The sequence below is a fragment of the Pseudopipra pipra genome, chromosome 8 (genome assembly GCF_036250125.1).
Source record: "Pseudopipra pipra isolate bDixPip1 chromosome 8, bDixPip1.hap1, whole genome shotgun sequence".
NCBI lineage: Eukaryota > Metazoa > Chordata > Aves > Passeriformes > Pipridae > Pseudopipra > Pseudopipra pipra.
In genome coordinates, this window is record NC_087556.1 from 10829694 (window position 1) to 10841149 (window position 11456).

Here is an 11456-nt window from a genome sequence, read left to right on the forward strand (position 1 = left end):
CATCCACTTAAATTCAAAAGCTAAATTAGATTTCAAAAGCATAATTTTGGAGGGACTACACCAATACAAAGACACAAACAAAATAATATTCAACAATGAGAACCTTGGTAATATTCAGACGTAACAAATGATGCAATTTAGCTTGCACAAGTGTAAAGGTGATATTGAAATCTGGTACTGAAGATTTTTATACCAGAAAGACATCAAAGAAAGACCTAGCACATTTCTGCAGATTACCAACTATACATTATTTCACCTTGAAATGCAAATGTAATATAACATTATATCCTTTCCATTTATCCTCATACTTATCAATAAATTGTTATACTCCTCCGTATGTTCTTTTCTCTTATGTATAATTACAGTATTTAAAAACAAAAAACACCTTTGAGAAAAACTTCTAATGGCTATTCTTCATGATGTGGCACGTTATTAAACAATGAGCAGAACTGTAAACATTATTCTGATAGCAAACTCATCTTTGCTCTATGCAGAGTATTGTTTGTGTTCAATATTGCACTCTTTCCACACTTAAGTTTCCTATTTACCTCTTGTCTCAGTCCTAAAATATTAGATATTCCTTTGCCCAAAGGAATTTTTTCAGCTGCTTTTTCTCCAAATCATCTTCACCATGAAAATGTGGCCTACATTTCCTTCTTAGATGTATGCACTTGCATTTCTCTTTATTAACGTATAGTTAATTCTTTAATTAAATAATTTTTTTCCCAGATGGCTGAAGTCATATCAAGGGGATAGTTAGAACCCAAGATATGCAGCAGCAGCTCTTGTCTAGCAGAGGAAAAATTCTCATGTGAAAAAAATTCCCCCCTGAATATAACAGGAGCACAAAGAGATGTTCCAAATTCCATTGATTTCAGCATGAAATGGATTCAGCTCAGGAGACCTAAAAAGAACAACACAATTTCAATTCTCTGGGTATTATAAGGGAAGGGGGAAAGTACTGCTAATGGCAGTGTGGGAGTAGAGCAGTTGTTTCCACAACTATCAAATCAAAATGCACTAAATTATGTTTCAAACTGGGAAAAGCCTGAAACTGTAATGCAGAAAAGTGAGGTTTAATTTTATGTATCCAGGTCTTATCAAAACAATGGGAAAAAATTCTAAACACGGAAACTAAGTACACTTTGGGCCCAAAAATCCCTTAAAAATTCTGATTGATGGTTTACATGGTGGAAATGGTCTTTTGAATTTGTTACTATTCTGTTACAAGGTTCTGGCTATGATGTGCATTTCTTTCTATGAAGCTTGACATGAGTACCTGCATGTGAGTTAATATACTGGATAGTTTTAGAATCTGCATATTCATTTTCTGTACAAGTCTTTGAGAGATACCCCTTTATTTTGTTTGATTCCTTACATAATAAGCTACACTTATACAAAGGCACAAATGGTGGAATATCATGTTTAATCAGACCTACTGTTTCAAATTTCTTGGCTGAGTGCTTTGGTCTAGTGCAACCTTCTTCCTTTGCCCCTTCATTTTCCACTTTGCAGTCTAAGAAACTTTAAAAGCATCCAAGACGTGATGATGCACAGCTGCTTTCTTTGCCAGCATTTCTTTTAGGGATGAAACAGCAATTTAAAACAATATCTTGAAATTATACTGCAACAAAATGTAATTAGTAAAGCTACAGTAAGAACACAATCTCTAAAAATGTTCCAGACTCAGGAATATTTTGGTTTGGGTATAATGGGGCATGGCTGAAGCAGGTCTGTACATCTCCAAAACTGATTTACAACAGAGTAAAAGAGATTTGAGTTCTATTTTCCCAAAAACTCTAAAAAATATCCCCATAAATCACTTCCTAGTGATCACGCTTTACAAATATGGGTACCATATGTACAGTCCTATTTGGTTGCCCTAAAAAAACAAACAAGAAAAATAATTCATATATTCTTTTCTGCCATCAATTAAAAAAGTCTCCAGGATTGCCACTTAGAGTAGGTCTATGCCCTTGACTAAATTAAGCCCAACTTAAAAGGCAAGCAACTTTACCGTACCCACACCCAGTACAAGTTTCCATTTTTAATAATTATTCAAGCCATAATAGGTTTACAGCTTCCTGTACTTTAGGGGTTTCACAGTTGAAACAACATGCACAGCAACTCCATTGCCTGAGCTAAGGACAGATCCTACCAGTGCTTATTCTCCAGTCCCTCAAGATATCGATCCTTTTTAAACATGGCAGGTTCCAGCAGGCTCATGAAACTTCTGAGAATGGTTTTTCTTTAGGGCTGATATATCAGCAGCGTGGACATGAGAGTGCCAAATGCTGATTTGCTACACAATGAGAGGTGTTTCCACAAGAGACAAAGAAGGCAAGTGTTCCTCAGCTCCAATTCTGGTCAAATACTATTTCTCCAGCATTATCAAGTCACTCCTTGTGCACCAGCCTATCCAGGAAGCAGAGAAAAAGTTGCTAATTATACACAGGTATTCAAGGAAACAGAGCTGATGCACTTAATGCTTTCCTTGTGGAACTCCACTGAGTTCTAGGATGAGATGTGGCCAGTTGCTGATCATGCCTGATAACAAAAATGGCTGCTACACTTCAGCACTATTCCCCAAACTAAGAGCAATCATCACTTATTCAGAACAATTCCTGGTGGACAGAGGTATCTTAAAAATAGCTATGAGCACTATGTGGAAAATAAGGAACTCCTTGTTAGGGCTATTCTTAGAGGTAAAGGTGAAGTAGTTAAAATATATAACCATCCATTCATAACAAGAAATATTTTCTCCCTCAGTGAGGATGAAAATTGGATTCAATAGCAAAGCAATTTAAAGTGAATTTCCCACTCTGCAAAGTTTATATGCCATGTGACAGATTATCTTCTGTCTGCAGGTACAACAATTAAATCCACTGAATAAAATTAAACTATGCTGGGTATGCAGATGAGTTCTGTTGCTATTTCTTCACCAGTATGTTTAATGAGGAACTGTGTCCAGTGTTGTGAGAACAAAGGATATTTTTGCATTAATTCTTGTCAGCCTTTTTATGTGATAGAATTTTCTTCTTTGCTCTGTGGATTTATAGGATTTATTATAATGAATAAAAGAACTGAGTTATTAAGTCTAATATCCTAACCACAGGAGTGACCGCTACAGGAATTATTTACTCTCTAATACCAGGGAAATTATTTATTCCCTTAAGCATAAATATATTTTCTCTTTTTTTTTTTTTTTTTGGTACATATAAAAATCACTTTTTAATGCAACTGGGAATTAGTAAGTGAGGTAGAATTTAAAAGTAAAAAAATTTTGAGAGAATATTTCAATAGATGTAGAAATAACAATAGGCCTTTGCTCTTTTCACATTGAAAGTAAAAACTGAAGGAAAACTCAAAAGACATTTCAAAAAATCCAGCTAAGAAATCATCTACAAGAGATGTCTTTCTTTTTCACAGTTTTCTTTTCCCCTAAGAGAACTAGTTTATGGAACTAAGCATTAGGACATTTTAAGCCCGCAAAATCGAGGAAAAAAAAATCAGCTAAAATACAAGGACTACAGCAAATACCAGTTCAGTCCTAAAACTTCTTTTGATTAGATTTCTAATTTAAGTAATGAGCTACACTTTGTCAGTGGGGTAGAAGACTACTCTAGCATTCCATAGACCTAAATACTATGTTTCAAATCAAAATGAAATGTGAAATCTACTGTTATGTATCCCTCTTATCTCCTCATTATACTGGATCTACCTGTCTTTTCTGATTTAAGTCCTGTTCTGCAAGTCAGCCTCTGATTTGAATCTCAAATGGAACATTCAAGGAAAGAATAACAACAACAGCACAATACTGTGAGCCTTCATTCAACAGCTGCATTGAAAAAAATATTTCTACACATGGAGTCATTTGAATTTAAGATTTCACTACAAAAGTAATTTCTCAAATTTTAATAAAACAACAGAGCATGATTTCACTTTTAATATATGCCTTACATATAAATTCAGAAATGCTAACAGACTACTTTGGAAATCTAAGGATCACAGTGCAGTCTTTTTTTCTTCTAGCCTTTCCATCACAAAATTCCTAGACTGGATGATTGCAAGATGCAAATAACTGCCTGTTCTCTGTTCTGTCGAAATAAATTAAAGCAAATGATTCAGTAACAAAAGAAAGCAGAAATGTGTCATTCTTACTCTTACAAAACATACAACTATTCTTTTTTTTTGCATTGACATGCAGTGTGAGAACCCAGGGCCCTATTTGTGGTGATGTCTTTTGGCTCCACTTGTGGCCAGCTGCAGCAGAAGTGGCTGGTTACAACTCAGCAACACTTCAGTGTGCAAATGGTTAGGGACAAAGAACTTTTAGGTAGCAGGAAAGAGACAGTTTATTGGATAGAAATAACTGCAATGAATATAGAGTCAGAAAGTCAGTCATACAAACCATGCTGCAAGTAGCAGGACGTACACATACGCACACACACACACAGAGAATATCATCTATGATTCTTTCTACATAGAAACATGCTATGAGACCTCTGAATGCTGATCATCGTCTTCATAAAAATGCTCATGTTTCTGGCTAAACAAAGTAGGAAAAATCCCTCTTGGGAAGACAACAGAGATTATTTCAGAAAGAAGAGCAGAAACATGGTAATTATGTAAACTACTTTTGCTCTACAACTGCTTGAGCACAACTGAAAGATACTGATACGAAGTTTCCTTTTGAAGAATGGCATAAAATTCTTTTCTTTGTCTAAGAAACATCAGCCTTTCAGCCAGGTAGCTCTGTTCTCACTGGAGCTTCTCATGGGATTTCTTTTCAGTTCCCCAGAGAGACACCAGTTTAGTGCACTGTAGCATGGGTGACAGAGTGATGTCATCAAACAAGTACAACAGAGAACTTTTTACCTAGAATGCTTTTTACATTCCATATAAAACTCTTGGCTGACAGTCTCTGAATTGGGCAGTAATATGCAAAAGAGATGGGTGCAGTGCTTGCTAATTAAGTGTCTGATGAAGACTGAACAAGACAGTATGTCTGGAAGGAGTTAATATGACGGATTCTGGTAACCAGGGAGCAATGAAGTCTACTAGCAATATTTAAAACTTCTGTCAAAAATTTAATTTTTTTTTAAATGACATTTATTTACAATTTATGGATAAATTTGACTCACTTCATGTGAACATGAAGTTCACATGAAAATGTTTTAAGGTCATTTGATTGAAATCAAATAAATTCCTTCAATTTAATGTCAATAGCCACCATGAATCCAACGTCAGCAAATATGATGATACACACGGGATCCTTGTTTCCCTAATGAATAGGCACTAATTAAATTACTTCAGCTAGGTTCACACTGTAAATGCTCAGTCTTAATAGCTGCAGCCAATTCTCTGAGGATTGAGAGTTGGGCAGACTCCCCCTGAAAACCCCTGAAATCTCCCCATAATTGTGTAGCCTCCTTTCTTCAGCTTGCACACAAAAATGCCATCACGCTTAAAAGTTCATGTGCCACTTCATCATATTCTTAGCTGGTGCAAAGGTCCATCATTAAAGGATCACAGAGAAACTCCTAAGCTATTCTAATCTGTTTCCAAGGTTATACCTGTCCATAGCTTGCCTTGCTCTGCAGCACGACACTTTCCCTTTCTCACTTTGCCCTTGGTTTAGCTGAATACAAATTCAGTGTTGATTCCTTCTCCTTCTTCCTGTAGATGGACAGAACTATCAATAGATTTCAGCTGTCTTTTGAATTTACATCAATGAGTAAAACAGAACTTTAAAAGAACAGACCGAAGTGAAGAAAAGTGAAATATAAAGGTTACCTGTCTTTATTTGAAACTTTGAAGCACTTTGCTGTAAAAATTGGAAATTGCACCATTTTTGCATCTGGCCCAGAGTTCTCTTTTAGCTCTTTCTCAAGATACAGATAAGGAAATAATGAAAAAGCCTAGAAAGGGTGAAGGCTTAAAGGACATTGCACAGGAATTGGTAAAGATTCCTTTACAACTGACTTTTGTATACTCCTTGAGCCTACAAAATTGATTCAGCAAATGGCAAAGCCACAGTTTGGAAAGCAAGTAGTGGAGAAAACTCCTGGACTATGACATCCTGATTTCAACTTTGATTCAATAAGCAGTACATCTATACATCTTTAAATAAATAAAGGCTTGAGGGAGAAGAGATAAACTATCCAGTGCCTAAAATATCCCCACATGTATTCTGCCTGGCTCAGCAAAAATCACCTGCAAATCCTTTAAAATGCATTTTTTATTCCTGTAACTGAAAATTGCTTTTTTACTAATGTCAGATTAATCTAAATAAAGAATAAACCAAACTGTAACATAGAATGCAATGTTTCAAAGAAACTCATTCCCACTACACTCTTCCCAAATACATTTTAAATTCTTTTCAAAAAATGTTTTTGTCAGATTAAAGATTTTTCTCTTTTTTTCCAAGTTTTGTTACAGATTTTTAACGCTCATTGTTTTACTTGTTAAAAAAATATTTTACAGGTTTGACAGTGGCAACGATACTTCCATATAATTGTACTGTATAAAAAAAGCATTTCTTTGGCACACTATGCAACTTTCAGTATGGCAGAGACACTGTAGAGAAAATGTAGCAGACGTTATTTAGTTAGTATTACTCAAATAAAGCTTCACAGAGTAAACATGAAAATATGGAACTTCTTAGTTCCTCTGCATTTGACAGAGGAACTGTGGCAGACATAGAGTATTATTTTTTATTTATTATTAGAAAACTAAACATTACGAAGACCTTTGCAATACTGACGGCAGCACAAAATATTTTAATAACATTTCCACAACAATTAGAATACAGCAGACAGAAGAAAAAATTATTACTTTGCTCATGTACTCTCAGCACCAGGCCAGATTCAACTATAATTTTTACTTATTTTTAACACTGTTTTCGGTTAATTGACTGTCATGCTTACTTATAGGAGTTATTTAACCCTAATTCTTGTATATTTTTAATAAATGAATGAAATAAAAATCCCTAGTTTCACAATAGCACTGCTTATAGGAGGAAAATGTAGCACCAAAATTACATAGGAACATATTGCCTAATCCTGTGGCTATTGAAGTTAATAGTGAGATTCCCACTGGATTTTCACCAAGACAGGATTTTACTCCAAAGTCCCTGGAAGGCAGTCAAAGTGCTTGAATTAACAGGTCTGTTCTCTTAGGCAAACTCACTGGGGCTTTGGAGCTCATTCTGAGAACTGCACGCATGGAATTGCTCTTTGGGTAATATAAGCTGGTCATGCAAACTCCATGAGCACACCTGGGTGAACAGATGTGTTCAAATTCTACCTGCATCCCCAAACAGCTCCTGTCATCACATGTGCACAAATGCTCTGCATTGCGATACTATGATAATTATTTGTAACCAACGTGGAAAATTACTCCATCTAAATGCAGAAAATATTAAATACAAAGTTATGTGTCTCAAAAGTCGGGCTTATTTACTTATTTTCACTTAGCTCAAAAATTTAAAAAATTCAATTTGTTCACCCCTCTGATCAGTACAGTTTACTCCAGTGCAATTCCTAAGAATAAATAACTCTGTTTTCAAGGAGATACTCGTCTCACCACAAGTACTGTAGATCAGACACCAATATATCACATTGCTACTTATATATGTACAAAATTGAGAAGTGCTAAGAAAAACTACAGCCCTTTACCTCCCTTCCCCCACAAGATTCACAGTGGAATTCATAATCCAGTATTTGCCACACATATAAATTATTTCACTCTCAAAAGAGTATAACCTATTGGTGGCAACATATCTCTTCCAGAGATTTCACTTCTACGGATAATTGCAGAAAAATAATAATTTTCTTTAATTCTGTAGAACATCAGTATGAGAAAAGTGCACAGAAATAAATAAAAGACACACAGGGCTATGGGTGCTTGGGTAGTGTTTACAAGTGTCACTGCATGTGCTCAGCTCATTACTACTTGTTTAACACGCTTGTAGGAGGGTTGCTTGGGCAGCTGAAGAGAATCAGGATTCTTCTTAGTAGGATTTGTACAGTTTTAATAATGTTTCTTGTAGGACAACTGGAGAAGGTGAAAAGGCAAGTTTCAATCTAATTCTATCTCTGCCAAAACAAGGTACTACCATGAGAAATGTGACCTTCTATTGATTCAAAGTAGCTATATGTTGTACTTTTGCACAACACACTAAAATGCTGAATACCATAGTCACCCACTTGGTGCACATGCTCCTGGAAAGACTAACAGACTACTGTGCCTCATTCCTCATGATGCTACAGAAGAAAATAGCTGAAAGTAAAAAATATGATAGTTTTGTCTCATAAAAGTTTTATATATTTTTTTCATTAATAAATCATAAGAGCGTAATGTATTGAAAGGTGTGCTGCCCTGTAGTTCCACGTGGATTTTGGCAAAGTCATTATTCCTTGATCAGCAGTGTCTGCTGTCTTGTCTGATTTAAAAAAGGTTTCTTTTTCAGTAGAAGTCAGAGGAATGTGAGGCAGCAAAATTCCTCCTTAAAATATGACCAAAAAAAAAATCAACTTTGTAATTGCAACCTCAACAAGGGTAAATGCTCCCCTTCCCACAGTAAGAGGATTTCTCTTTCTCAGGCATTCTGTGTTTAATACTAATCGTACTACCATAGCTATCTGACATATTTCAGCTAAGTAATTTTGCTTGTAAACTTTACCCAGCTGTTCCACAGCCAAGAGCTGAATTAAGGTCAAGTCTCGAAATGGAGGTGGTTTACATCTACTGGTTCCTTAAATGAAGAAAATCACTTCATCTGTGGTCAGGATCAATTCAAGTAGTGTGGTGTTAATAAAGGAATAACTGAACTAATATTGTTTGGCCCCATTTCCTCCCAGTTTTGTCTGTCTCTTTTTTTTTTCCCCTACAGAAGTGACTTCCTGGTGCTCCATTGCCTGTTACATGCCCACACAATAGATAATGCTAGTATTTGTGCCATATACAGCTTTTACACTCTGTACGAGACCTAGCCAGGAGATCTAAAAATTTCCTCCTCTGCTATTCAATTCTGACATTGGAAAAAAAAAAAAAAGAATAAAAAACCCTCCAGACTTTGTTTTAGATAGAACACAGGGATTTGAGTTTAAGCAGTATAAAAGACAACTTTTACCAGTGTTTAAAAGTCAGGGTGGTTTCTACTCCAGCGTGGTTCTGGGTGACAGGCAAACATTTCTGCCAATGCAGTGCAGAGCCCAGGGGAGGGAGGATAGACTTAGATACTACAATTTGTGTGCCACCTCTGCTAAAGCACAAGATTTTAAAGTTTATTAAAAGAAACAAGTACCAATACCAAGTATACACACACTTTGATCATAACTCCAACGTCATTTTGGAGATTCTTAACCTGCTAATACATCTTCTTTAAGATAGATGTAACACTGCAAATCAGAGAAATGGCTGAGTATTACATACACATAACTGAATGATCTATTACTTGTTTTAGTTCTTGAATGAAAAAATGCAGGTGTTTGAAACCAAGGCTGAGAAACTCTTCACGGCCTGAAGGTACAGAATTTTGTGTGAAGCTTATTTAATTCTGCCTACTTCAGTAGGGTTGAGTTCAGCTTCTTCCAGCCACAGATTCGAACAACCAGAAAACAATAAGCAACGCCCCCACTTCATCACACCCATCCCAAAACCAAAGGAGGGAGGTATGTATGTATATATTTATCTAAATCCACTGTGACTTCACACCCACAAGGGAAAGTTTATGAGGGAAAGGTTAGGAACATCTGTTAAATAATCAGTAGGAATAGCTGTGTTTAAGAACAGTAAGAAACAGATACAGGCATTACAGAGGAAAATCATTATTCCTATGAACAATATGGAGGTAAAAGAAAAATGTAACAAACGCTGTGCAAGGTATAGTATATAAACATAATATTAGATTAACATCCTCTCTCTCTCTGAAAAGGTAACTGATTATGAGGCAGACTATGAATCTGAATTTTAGTAATGACTTTTATATGATTGCACAAAATTAGTAGTGATGCTGGAGGAGGAATAACTTTAGAGATAAGGATAAAGTGTTATTTAATGAAAATATGATAATGGGTAGTGCTAAAAAACTATTAGAATGTAATGAGGTTATCAGTTCTTGAAGGACTGAAATGAAGGCTGATATTTCATATTTACATTAACTAACATGAAGTAGGAATGCATTAATGGCAGCCATTGCTGACATGAAATTATGTGGCATTTTAAGAACAAATGTGGATTCGGATTTTACAAAGAAACTCTGATTGGCCTTTGGAAGAGAAAAAACAGAAAGCAGATTAATATGAAGGGCAGGGACTAATTTCTGTTACAGAATGTGAAGTTCATAATTTGAGGATGACGGGGGAGGAAAAGCTCACATGTGCTACTTGATAAAGAGTCAAAACAATGCAAGTTTGAAACAATAGGACAATAGGAAGCTGAGAAAGTCTACAGCATCAGTCAAACTGCATGTGAAATACTGCATAAAATATATGTTCAAGAGACATGAATTCAGACAGGCTGAAGAAAAGAGTGCCAAAGATGCAAATACTCCTCCCAGTAAGGAACTGAAGGAACTATCATATCAGAGGTTAACCTACTTTGTATAGTACACATAAGAGGAGATGCAATTTTTATCTATAAATAAATCAGATGGGTAAACTCTGGGGGAGGCAGAATTGGGGGGAGCACTATTTAATGTTTATTGCCAAACTAACACAGAAACAAATGACGTGGTACAAACATCATAACTTTTAGCTCAAAGTTTAAGAAAGGGATATCATTAAACAGCCATAAAAGACTCTTCAGATGTATCAAACACAGGAAAAACTAACTAGTGAATCCTGCATGGGCAACTTAGCTATCACTCTCCAAATATATCTAGTGACTATTAATCCTTACATAAAATTGCCCAGCCTGAACTTCTCTAGTAGAAAAACCACATGGAATTTCTCTAACTTCAAGGGAATATGAGAAGAGGTCTTATGCACAATAATGTTCTGAGTACTAGGTAAATTTATTTTCAGATTATCGAAAATAGAGCACAGAAAAGTCACAGTAGTGCCATCTAAGCATAAATCATAGTTTCTTATTACATACACCATGAAATTTGACTGCTGATTCTCACACAGAAAGTACTCAGGCAAACACAGATTTCAACAGACAAGAAAACTTAATAGACATTTTCTTTTCTTTTTTTTTTTCCTGTCAAAACAGAGAGGCCATTAAAAAGCATGATCCTTATGTTCCAAATAACACTTGTTGCCTCTATATTGATTCATCTCTTGTTTATGTAACAAGAACTGGAAAAAAAATCTGATAAAGCCCAAATTCAAACAATCATGCTTCTCAACTATAACCAAATGTTTTAATTCTAGGCATAGCAATAAGACTGAGCCAATCACTTCCTGGTAGATGACTAAATACAAAAACCATGTTAACACCAGGGGGAA